Source organism: Megalopta genalis, chromosome 5 (genome assembly GCF_051020955.1).
Source record: "Megalopta genalis isolate 19385.01 chromosome 5, iyMegGena1_principal, whole genome shotgun sequence".
Classification (NCBI taxonomy): Eukaryota; Metazoa; Arthropoda; class Insecta; order Hymenoptera; family Halictidae; genus Megalopta; species Megalopta genalis.
Window position 1 is genome coordinate 22,639,152 of NC_135017.1, and position 13,115 is coordinate 22,652,266.

General features: G+C 44.4%; 1 protein-coding gene across 1 annotated transcript in view; it reads right to left on the bottom strand.

Moving 5' to 3' along the window:
* LOC117219807 (uncharacterized) overlaps positions 1–4,917 on the bottom strand; it is a 174,210-nt gene extending 169,293 nt beyond the window's left edge. The window contains exon 1 of the mRNA XM_033469254.2: positions 4,815–4,917. The gene's annotated coding sequence lies outside the window, so the exon portion shown is untranslated. The remainder of the gene's footprint in view (positions 1–4,814) is intronic.
* Between the last annotated feature and the right edge of the window lie 8,198 nt (positions 4,918–13,115).

Genomic DNA, 13,115 nt, shown 5'->3' on the forward strand with positions numbered 1-13,115 from the left:
TCGACAACGACGAAGAAACAAAAATTCGTAACAAGAGCATAACGGATCAATTAACCGAATGAAAACTTGTTCGCCGGTTGCTTGATTGAATGAACGTAGCAAGCGAAGCATTACGGGCGAGATTAATCGGAGTCCGTTGAAAAACAACCGAAATCCGTGGAGTCGCATAAAAATTGCAACAAGAGCGCGGAGAGCGAGTACGTCGACGGAATGGAAACTGCCTCGATAACTATTTAATTGAACGAGGATGAAACATCGTACGGCGTTTTTACCGTTCGTCCGGTATTTACGGGAAGCAGCGTTTCAGCGATCGGGGGTGTAACAGAGACTCGATTCGATCGGCGACTTTCGTTGTATTGAATTTAATTTCAATTCCGACTAATTATACGGCTGCGCAGATAAAGGAACGTAAGGTTCCCGTAATGGCCACGGTCCCGCTTCTTTGTCCCTCAGGTTTGAACCCAATTACGCTATCGGCGCCGGTTCATCGTTAAACAATTAGGAAAATTGCGCGCCCGTTGAAACGAGATTTTCCTCGCGAGATCGATCGGGACGGCACAAGGCAGCTCTAACAACGCCGGCAATTAATATAGCGGCGATGTTGTGATGTCCAGAAGCGGAAAATGATAGTGAGAGCTCTGTAATTTAGCAAAGATAAATGTGCCCCGTAGTCGCCGGCTTGGCAGAGGTCAATGGGTAATCATACGACAAGTTAATAAGTGAGACGTTTAATTAAAGAACGATCCCGCCGTGCTACGATTTTCACTCGGGCAGGAGTTGCTCCGAATCTTCGGATATCGGTCCGTAAACCGTAAATCAGTTTTTTCGCGCGGACGTTTGACGCCTGCAACGCGCCCGTAAATCACAACGAATCGAAGAACACGCATATTCCGTCGGACAATCGGCGGCGTTGCCTCGAGCACGAGGAGCCGGACGATAAGAGCGTCGTATTTAGGTGAGCCGATAAGACGAACTCTTCAAAAATGATGTATGGAAAAACGACCGTAAGCATTAGACTAACGAGAAATTAACGGCCAATTATCGTTCTTGTCTACGCACAGCCGCAATTTTAAATAATTTACGCGCGTCGCTCCGCCATTCGTCATAACATCGCAAGCTCGGAACGAAATAGATTTTTTCGTCGCCACGGTATTTCGCTTCGATTACGTAATTTTATCGCTAGAATAATTCGGACTGAATAGAGAACCGAGCGACAAGGGGCCTCGGCGTCGGTCGCGCGATAACTGCTCCAATACACACCTCGTGCAAGAAAAATACGAAAAAGAGAACCGTGCACCACCTGCGGCAAAATTTATGCGTCGCGTACAAGTCACGCGTATCGCTTCTTGCAACAAATTACGCGCACACTTGATGGAACGAAATATTTATTCGCGGAGGCGCCGGGGACCATAACGAACGCCGCCGGCTAATTTCGCACACAATGCGCCGTGTTACTTCGTTTCATCTAATAATTAACACCAGGCTAATAACTAATACCGCGCTTAACGCCTAACAACCTCGTGAATTAATTTAAACGAACGCTTAAGCCTCCCGCGCCCTATCGTCCATCGTTGCCTCAGTTTTCCACTGAATAATCAATTCGCGGCAGATCGGGACCGCCGATCTCCTACGCGTCGAAACTCGCTCTCGTCTCCTGTCGAGCGCACGACGATTCCGTTAATTGCGATTTATAACGCTCGGAACTTCGCGGCGAGACACGCGCTTCTAGATTTCCTAGAGACGACGGCGGAAGAAAAATCCAGGGAAACTCAATTTGCGTCCATCCCTTTTCCGAGTGTTTTGCAATCTTCTCGAAAATCCCCTAATCATTGGTCGAACTTTTAATCGTCGCGAAGCAACGTTGATCTATCGAGCACAGGGTGAATGAAGTATTAAAAGAACTATTTTCGTCAAATCTGTCATCCAATGAGCACATTCAATCCATTGTCAATAGAGCATACAAGATTCTGGATTTTATCCGCAGAAACAGCAGAGAATTCGAACAACCCTATACAATCTGATATCTTTACAATACTTAATAAAAATTCACTTTTCCACTGGCAACATGGAATCATTTAAATCGAATAGAATTAAGTTCTTAACGTCTACATAGGGTAGACGTGTATTTTTCTACTTGCAGTAGTCGAAAAGAGAATAATTTTTTCCCTGAATTTAGTTCTAAATAAATGAATAAATATCTACTGGAGTATATGGCTGCTCTAAATAATTACTAAATAACCTAACAGAGACTGTACCTTTCAACCCTTAGAACGCGATAGACGCCAACTTAAAGCCATAAACCAGCCAGAGGCAAAATAATTGACAGACAACAAGAAATAATCAAAACGCGTTTCTAGATGATTAGAACTCAGTTATACTATTTAAAAAAAAAGTAAAACTAGCGCCCTGTAATAATGAAAATTCTTCTAACTCCGGCATTAGAAGTCTGCAATTCTCAGCTGAGGATTCGTTTTGGTGAATTTCTATAGAATCCGAAGCTCGAGGCTAGATGACAAAGGTTTCTGCTCTACTTTCGAAACCACAGCAGAGAATATTCAGGGTTTGGGTGAATAAAGGCTCGGGTCCCGGGGTCCGGAATGCCCCGGAATCCCGCGGAACCAATTGTGCCCTCATATTCACGTGTTTCTTTTGTCTTGTCGGTTGCGCAACACGTTTCGACCTTGGCAGGGAACAATAATGGTGATTCGCAGGTCTGTTCCGACTCGAAGGAACCCCGGAGCCGCTCCGGAGGCACACACGTGTCACGCCGCGTTTTCCTTCGAAAATTGGAGCAATTTATGGGGCCCGAAAATCGTCGCAGTACTTCGGGGACCGTGGGGCTCTCCGCCGACATCTGGCTTTTTTCTTGGACGGCCGGCTGGTCCTCTTTGTGGAACTTCGTACACGCCACGGGGAAACCAGGATTTATGTCGGGCAATTCGAAACTGGACGATTTGTTTCGTCATTGCGCGGCAAATAAGCCAATTCCCTTAACAGGAACCGTTCTGTAAATTGACAACGCGTTCGCTATACCTGCTCAGAGATTTCTCTTTGACTTATGGCCGGGCGACGGATTTTATGCATTCACGACGAAAAGACGACACATGGAAACGGATGGAACGTTGGAAGAATTTGGAAAGATCGTCGCAATATTTCTCTTTTAATTATTTTAATCGGTTGACGGTCATTCGATAATAGTTTCAAAATGTTCGAATGCTTTTCACGTTCGATTCAATCATTTCTGTCATAAATGCTTAAAATCTGCAGTCTGTTTATGACTGCCACGTACCAGTCGTCTCAGTTTCGTTCAAAGTTTTTTAGCTGCAACGACGAAAACTGCGGACTTCGATGCAAAAACTTTACTGTGTAAACATATGCGAAACTAGCGAGTAGAATTCTACTGAAGAGTAAGCTAAATACTGCTAAAAAATGAGCTAAATTCTTCTAAAAAATGAACTAGGTTCTCCTGAAAAGCGAACACAATCGCACAAGTAGCCTGATGAATGAAATCAAAATTGATAGCTATGATTTACGATGTCAACTAGACTGATACTTTTTCTGCTCTCTTGCATTTCACAGATTCGAGATAAATTTCACTGGATGCAATAATGCGAATATTTGTTTTCAAGTGTAAAAAATATAGGAAACGGGAGCAGTGATTTGTTGCCGGGCTTCGATAATAATAGGGTGGTAATGGATTACGTTGCTGAAGTAATATGGCTCGTAATACTTCGTATTCGTTCATAATCGCCCCTCTAATCCCGTGGAATGGCGGCCAACGGTGCCGCTGCAGTCTGATTAAATTACGAATCGTGTAATGCGAATTGTTACATCGCTAAAGCTGCTCGCGGATATTTAGCCGGCGGTTAATACGATTTTATCGGGCGATAAATTTTATTAGCTCGATCCGAGCGCGTTTGCGTCGCTCGAATCTACGCGTTTGCGATCTTATTCAAACAGATTCGAAATCCGAGACGCAAAAAATATTATTTACGTGTCTTCCGATGATCTGTAGTTCGAACGTATTCTGTATTTGAACGTATTGAACGCAGTATCAGACAAGGAAGGTCGTAACGACATTTAAGACTTTCGTTTCATAATAAACGAAATAACGGCGAAATAACGCCTCGATGATTTTACTGCAGAAAAATTTGAGAATCGTATGATTCATTCATTATGATTTATTCGTTATATCGAAGAGAAGCTTAAAAAATATTCTTTTAAACGGTACTTTTAAAGAAAATTTAATCAGTATGTCACTGAAAGTGAATTGTTGGCGCTCAAACGAAATTGCCATCAGTTATTGACAGATTTACAATGTAAACTAAGATGAGTCGTTTAATTGTGAAACATAGACTGTTAGAAATTACTCCAAAAAGTATTATTTCGCAAGAATGGACTGGATAAATACGAGAAAGTCTATTCTACTGATACTATAACTTTCTTAAGTATTACTTTATAGTAATATATTACTTATTAATATATTAAGTATAGTACTTTATTATTTCATAAATAAAAGATCTACAATCTGGCTATAATAACGAAGAACAAATTGAATAAGTCAAGAAAAGACCAAAAGGACTTGCGATGCTATAAATTTCCACGAACCGACTCCAATAATGAAAAATAAATTGCCCAACGATCCCAGCTACAAAAATTGCTATCTTTTTTCAAGAGAATAATAGATGTTTCCGATTTTTCCGCATCCTCGTTTCCCCGTCGCTAGACAGAACCACAGCGTGCAAACTCGCTGCCGATCGGAGCGTCTCCTATCAGAACAATAGAACAAGAAATCGCATGCAAAACGTACTCACCGATTTCCATGCCGTCTCTACCAGTTCAGGATGTCCATAGGACGACGTCACGGCGCACTGCTTCCTCTTCCGGCGTGAAACGCGAACTGACTCGCAGACCGCACCGAGTCCGTGTTCCTAAGATTCACTATAAAAAGTTTATTGCTCGAACGCGATACCGACCTTCTTTTCCACGGAGTTCGAAACGCTCAACAGTCATTGTATATCGGCCTAACACGATCACCGAAGGGCAAAACAATGACGCGCGGTTTGCGGCCGATGAGGTCCCAACATGGCCATGGTGTTATTGGTTCCAGAATACCAGGTAGGTAACGAATGATTTTCGAAAACCTATTGCGGTCGGTGTATTATTGACTACCGTGCGAAAATGGCCATCTTTTTGTCAATGAACGCGACCGTTCAGAAAATGCCAAGGAAACATCGCATAGCTTTGTTTGCGTTAAGCAATTACTATGTGGTAAGAGAAATATATTATATTGTTTGGTACTAAATCTATCGGTTTTAATCAAAATGGCCGGTTTCACGTTTTTAGTTCTGCAGTTGTTCGAATTAAAGGTTTAAATAGATACGGTATTTTATGTGCTCGGTGGACTTAAAGTTAAATTTCCGGATTTTTTTAAATTGAAGAATTAAGATATATGTATCCAGAATATCCAGATTCTGTGTAGAAACAGAAGAAAGTTCAACAAAAGTCCTAGTCAAATGGAACTATAATTGATAACGGATAAGTAGTATATATTAATGGCTAAATTCTAGTACAAATATCGTTACATATCGATCGATATTTAATTGTCAGTATAATAATAATGAACTAAAACATTCAGCTACATGTTTCAATTGTAAGTTCAAACGTAACTCACCCTATCCAAGAAACCAAAACCTTGCCTCTAGAACCAACAACCGAGAGTCGAACTACTGCAACAACCCCTTCGAAAAAGTGCAATCTACGTAGCCAAAAAACTCGCGGAAATACCTTAAAACCGGGAGACGAGGGATTCAAAGCACAACTTAAGCTTAAAAAGCGAAATTACCTCGCGGAGTCCGGAGCTTCCCGATTCTAGTATACGACCCGCATAGTTCCCATGGACGGCACCAGGGGGCCTCCGATGACAATGAAAAATCGGGGCTGCGGTGTCATCGGATCGCGGATGGTGTCCACGTCGCGGATCAAGGGATGTTCCCCTGAATATCAAGGAATCGAGGCGAACGCGGAAAACGTTCCAGGTAAAGTCCTGTTGAAAAGAGAGTAAGCGAGAAGAGAGAGAGAGAGAAAGAGAGAGAGAGAGAGAGGGAGGGACAGAGCAAGAAAGCGAGCGAGAGAGCTAGGGGAGGGAAAGAGGGAATAAAAAAAAGGAAACATCGATCGGCAGCGTTCGCGATTCGTCCGAAGGTGGCAGCACCTCGCCAAGCGATCTCGCGTCGGCGGGGGTAACCATTGATGGCCGCGTTTTTTCTTTTTGCTCGGCTTTTTTTTATTCCCCTGCTCGGTTGTTTTTTTCCCCCGTCCCTCTATTCCTCTCGTAGTTGGCAGATTAGGCTAATGCGATGGACCAGATGAGATATGGGCCAGCGAATCGGAGTACAGTACTGGCACGGCAGGGGCGTGACTGTACCCTGGAAACGGCCGTGCCCCGGGCCACAGTCACGACGTGAACTAAGTGCTGGGTGGAGCCCCGTCTAGGCACTACCTACTCGATGGAACCATCATCCTCTCCCTCTGAATGTCACGGGGGGCAACCTAATGGCTGCCAGCCACCTCCAAAACGGCGCCAATTTCGAAACCGGCCGACCAGTACCCCCGTGGATCTTCGATCGACATTCCGGCCCACGTGGCCGGTCGCGATAGATCGTTCGTCTAAGCTGTGCCTAAGTCCTCTTTTTCGCTGTCATAGTCTTCGAAGCATTTCCGGCGGTCTCGTTAATTATTAATTGCATTTTTAAAGGTACCGCAGGCTCAGGTGGCAGCTGAAGGTGATTAGACGATCGTAGGATCGGTTCTGATGGTGGTGGATCGTTGGTGGGATTTTGTGATCGTTCTTCTAAGCTGTGTCTAATCCTCCTTTTACTGTCATAGTCTTGGAAGATTTTCCGGTTGTCAATTGACGATTGAATTGTTAAAGGTATTGCAGGTTCGGGTGGTAGCTAAAGGTGATGATTAGATGATCGTAGGATCAGTTTAGAATGTGGATCATTGGGTGGTGGGATTTTGTGATTATTTTAGATTGTGTTTAGTTCTTCCTGGATTATTGCAATCGTTGTCTAAATCCTTTTAGGCCGGTGTTACAATCAATAATTGAATTGACTAAGGAATTGTTGATTCAGGTTGCTGCAAATGGTGATTAGACGTCACTGATCAATGTAGATCGCACTGGACTGTGTCTAATCTTTCGTAGACTGTAATACTGTTCATTTAAATCCTATTAGGTTGTTCCGTCCATTAATAATTAAATTTATTAGGGAATTGTAGGCTCAGGTTGTTGCTAATTATGTGATTAGATAATCATTCGATGGGATTGCATGTGAATCTTTGGGTAATGTGATCGTTGTGGATCGTGCGTAATCGTTCTTAGACTGTTGTGATGGTTGTCTTGATCGTCTTAGACTGTTTAGTGAAATGGTAATTGAATTTACTCAAAAATCTGCAGATCCATATAGTCACTAATGATAATTAGATGATCATACGATGGTTTTAAATGTAGATCCTCGGCTGGTGACTTCGTAACTGTTTTTTCAACAGTCTTGTAACGTGTCTGGAGCTGTTTGTCTATTTTATTTCAGAAACTGCGAGTCCAAGTCGTTGCTGATGGCTAAATGGCAATTGTTTCACGTCAGCTGTGGGTCCATTTTGATTTAACGTTACCGAATTATCGTCTGAATTCTAATTCTCCAGCAGCTACTTTCAATTATTAATTGGACCAAGATCTTCTCAATGAGAGGAACCACATCCAGGAATATTTTCAGACCCTAAATTGTTGCAAATTGGTAGAATTCCTGAAGTTTCGCAGCAGGGGCAGTGACATGCCACGGAAATGACATGGAAATATAAAATGGTAGAACTTAGTAGATGCCTACGAGCAGGGTGACTCATATGTCGCCTGCCGCCGCCACGTTATACCCCATAATCTACACAAAATGCGTCAGGATCCATCACTTCCGGGAGATTTGGGCCCAGCTCGAAGTAGCCAAAAGCTAACGACCGCAGTCTCCGATCTTCGCATCATTCTTTTTAATTTCTAACCGAATCTCCCATTCTTCTCGTCACGATACTCTGTGCATCGTCCCCCGACTCCGGCACCTGGAACAAACGAAACGCGCATTAATCAACAGATTGGTGGCTCCCGCGACAATCGAAACCAGCCTCGCGAATAAGCGAACAAATATGCAACGAATCATCGGGGCAAACTGTGCTGTTGGAAAAACTGCGTCGCTAGTCGAAGAGATTACGCTAAGTCGAACGCATCCGACCTCGGCGTTCGACAGCGCCGTCCAGTCGTCAATCGGTAAAAATCAACAAAGCCCGGCGCACGGCGTGCCGGGCATAATTCATTTCAATAACTTCTCCCTTAGAGCGGCGAACGACGGAGCGAAAACAGAGCCGGGGAAAACACGCGTGCTCGGATCCGTGAGCACTTTTCAGTCGATCGGACTCCGCCGGGTATTTTTTCACGTCCGTTTGTCCGTTTCAATCCCCTGTTCGACCCCGCTCCTCATCCATCTGCCTACCGATATGCGTCCGGGGGCATATCTCCCGGCCACTTTTCAATTTCGTCCGACGAATTTTCCGGCGGCCCGTCCTCCCCGCCGCCCGGATCCGCTCAATCTGCAGGCTCAATTCGCCGGAACATAAATCCGGAAACTTTCTATTATTTAACCGGTTGTTTCATTATTTATTTTTGCCGGGCCGGGGCGTCGAATTGGTCAAGGCGAAAGGGGTTGAAAGCTACGGAACGAAAATTAGCGGGCGTGCCAGGAGGCTCGGCTTGACCCCCCTGCCCGCCGCCGAGCCCCCTAACCCCCGGGGATACTGCACCGGTGTCATCGGAATATACGGCTAATTGCGAGGATGTTTTGTTGGCCTGTCGGAACTCGAGACCATCTCCCCTTACAAGGTTTTGCATTTAGCCTTTCCGTATCGACGACACGTACAGCACGGAACTCCGCGAATGCCGGGGGAAGTTTCAACCCTAACTTCCCCCCGGCGCGTTAATAGGCGACCCCGTGTACTCCGCAAGTTGCTTTCCCAGGTCCCAGCTCTGACGAGCCGGACTCTGACGGAAAGGTCCAACCTCCTTGGACACTGCGCGTTTTCCTAACCTCTCTCGATACCGTCCTGTTTGGGGTGCGAACTATAGCGAGAGATATCCGTGCGCTTTTCGCATCTGCGAAGTACAGTAAATTCACCCGAATCGACGCTCGGATTGTTCACAAAAATGATACGATCGTTCGAGCCCTGCGGCTCGTTTTTATAGTATTTTATTTTCAATTATCATATTTTTATTTTTTATAGGTATTATATATTATCGGTAATTATAGAAACGAGGCGCAAAGCTCGAATGATCGTATCTCCTCTTCCCAAATTGTCTATTTTTGTGCACGATCTGAATTAGGGAGAATTTATCATAGTAGGCTGACAATGCGTTTCAGAATAATTTTTCAATTTAATTCTGCATTAACTCTTGCGATGTTTCAACGAAAATTTACTTGCACCTAATCATTTGTAAATACGCAATATTTATTGAAATAATAACTAGCAATCCGGTTAAGGGTTAACGAAGCACGCAGGGTTAAGTTAGGAATCAAAAATGCAGGAGATAATGCAACGAAACGAGAGAATAATTGTGTTCTTTGTGTATGCTTTGTGATGTTATCAATATCAAATGCAAACATTGCAAGCAGACCTTCTGGAAGATTTAAAAAGAATTTCATTTAAAAAGAATCGCTCCAAATGTCTGACGTATGCGGAAAATTTCTAGTTTCGTAACTGAGACTAGCCATAAAACCCTTAAAGATTGCCAGTAACCTAAACATCTAGAAAAACCACAAAGTCTAAACCAAAGTGTGGAAATTATTGTAGTTATACTGCCATACGTTTCATTTTCTTCATATTTTGTTTAACTACAACGCCTAAATAAAACTATTTCAATCTATCGATCATGCCTAATAAAAGCGACAATCTTGACATTAATTAAACATTTTGCCGGAAGTACAATGATTTAGCTTTTAAATTTTAGATTAGCTGTTTTCGACTAGTATATTCGTATATTTTCGCAAAATATTGCCATTTCTTAAGGACGAATGTACTCGTAAAAACCAGAAAACCGATTAAGAAGCATTCGTACTTCGATATCTGTCATGCCTAATAAAAGTGTCGAGATTAACTTTATTTGTCTTTTCGCCATGATTGCAACGATCTGCAGCAGAAGCATCTTCGCGATTTCGATAAAAGCCTGAAAGGCATCCGAGGGTTATTCTTGCGCGCACTGTTAATGGAAACATTTCCACGAATGTCCCATGTCGTACAGCGTTTGTCTAAGACCGAGGAGATCGGGGTTGACCGTGGAATATTCAAAGTCGAAGCTCAAACCGTGGAGACCGTTGCACTCCGGATCATTCGGTGCCGGTGCGGAGGAGCTAGAATACATAACGTAGAACGGCACATAAATCAATAATATCGCCGCCCCCTCTCCTTCGTTTCCTCCCCCGGGACAGCCACCCCCGCAGGCCACCCCACGGCCACTCCGTCTCTCCTCCGCGAGCCTCCGAGCGACGCCGGCGTCTCTCTCGCAATCAATGTTCGCGTCTAAAGCGTCACAAACAATATATGACCTCCGGCGTTCGCCGATTAATACGTCCTGTCGCGTGCGCGCAAAAGTATTTCCACGACTTAATTAACGAATCAATCGGGGCCCCGGCGAGAACGCCCCGAGAATTATTCGACGATTGTGTCCGCCGATAAGATCGCGCCGCGGCCCGCGATCGATACATCAAAATTATTGGAAACCCTTTGTGCCCGGCCGGTGACCGTGCGCGCTTGGTCACTGTCGAACTCCTATCTTGTCTGCTCGAAACTCTCGGATTAGTACAGATTCGCTTTGACACCCGTTATCTTCGAGTGGTCCCTTTTCTGCTGTTTGCGAAATTCTTCTTCAACTGTTGTAGTTTACTCGACGCGAGCTGTGCAGAATTTTCGGCGAAATAAAAAGCTCATGCGTCGATCGCGAGATACGGAAACCACGTGGGAAGCTTTCTACTGTTTTAACACTAGATTTACGGAGCACAAGAAACAGCTGTTTTATAATTAGTTTATGAAAGTAACAATGAGACATTTATTCTGATTTTTAACAAGCGTTATAAATAAAATATAAATTGAATAAATAATGTATCATAAATGTATCTTTGCGATATGAATAATCGTAAATTAAGAAATTAGTGACACGTCATTTTAACCGGTTCCGTAAATCTAGTGTTAAGTTACAATTGCTCGTTAATGTCACTAATTGTTAGCGTTCTAAACGGCTTCAAAGTTTCAGACTGCTTTTTTATCTCTATCTAGGAACTCTTTCAAGACTCCGGCGTTGATTGTTACACGAATCTTAAAAATTCACTATCGTGCAAGCATTTTTGCTTTAATTACTAGACTGCGAGTTTCAAATGCGAATTCTCGTGTTCGCAGACCATTTTATAGAAATTAGAGTGACGGGAAAATTGAGTTCGTCGACTGAAATAGGTAATGGAAACGAAACGAAACTGCAACGCGTTTGACTTCTTCCTTCCTAAAAAATGTTTCTTCAAAAGGCGATATAAACATAGACAAAGCATAATCATAGAATCTTTGTGCAGAGGCGTTGCTGAAGAACGTGCAAAAATTAACGCAATTTTTCAAGCTGTCCCTGATGCTTCTTAGACGATCCAAGATCCAAAACCCCGAATCAACGACATCAAAAAGACAAACATAAGCAAGCTCCAACCCTAAGATCCCTTGCGCAACTATTTCCGAATGATCGTCCGAGGGCGAACGCAACATCTGACCGATCTGGCGTACCGAATCCGATAGGCACAAACTTCGAACTGTCTCCGTGACTTCCAAGACGGTCCAAGATCCGTGCCAAGGACATCAAAGCAGTGATGCACGCGTGCAGGTGCAGTGTACCATCCCGAAGTCCCGCGAAGACCGCGTAACAGAGCGAAACGTCCGGGTCCACGGACACCGAACAACCGCGAATCCGTGACAATTGTCTCGATCATGGCGCAGTAAATCGAGGACGATGATCGCGGGGGACAGACGTCACGGAAGCGGGGCTGCGATCACCGAGTCCCTCCCTCCCCCCTGTTCGCCGCGAGAGGAAAGCGGTCGGCCGCGATATCAATTATCTTCGATGCGAATTACGGTTACGCGAACCGGTCCGACGCAGCTGGTGGGGGGAAGTTGTGCGTGCCGGAAGTTGAACTGGGGATGAGCCCTGTAGGGGTGGTTAGAAGACAGGGAGCATTGCCGAAGAGAGAGAGAGAGAGGAGGAAGCGCCGAAAATTGATGTATTCTCTATGCAAAATAGCAGAAGCACGGCGCTAGTAGTAGCTGGACGACACGCAACCGGGAATCCTCTATGGCTGAGTCCTCCACTTCTCTTCCCTCTCTCTCTGTCTCTCATTTCTCTCTCGCTTTCGCTCTCTCTCTCTCTCTTTCTCTTGGCTAGACCGTTTCGCGTCTTCTACCACCACCACCGGCTCCGTCACCTGAACAGAATCGAGAGCGGTATAGGAGCAATTAACACTCTATTAACACTAACGACGCTCATACGTAACAACGGTGCCGCAGGGATTGGATTTATGGTCTGTTAATGGGGGTTACTTTATGCGTTATGCGGTCGCGCGGGTCGCTGAGCGTCGAACGGGCGAAAATTTCCTAGATTCTTCGCGGAATAGAGCCAGGATTCTGGGCTGATGGAGCTCTAGCGTCCTGGGGAGATCTTTGATCTGATAGCTGCTGGCTGAGCACCTCGGGGCTATAGCAGTTTCGAGGAGTCATGGCTCCTTTCGACTGTTCTGCTCTAGCAGAACGTGTCGTATTAATGTGGTACTTTGCATTATCTGGCGGTTGCACTGATAGGTATGTCAAAGTACAATTTGAATGCAGGAAGTTCGATTGTTTTTCTTGAATTTATTCAACTCGCCTGCGCTACGATTTCTCATTCGGAAATACTTTGATAGAGACCTTCTGTTGCAATCTCGTTGAAAAGTGTACGCGTTGCTGTTATAACGCAGAATTAAGTTATGATGAAATGACAGTTTTAATTTTTAATT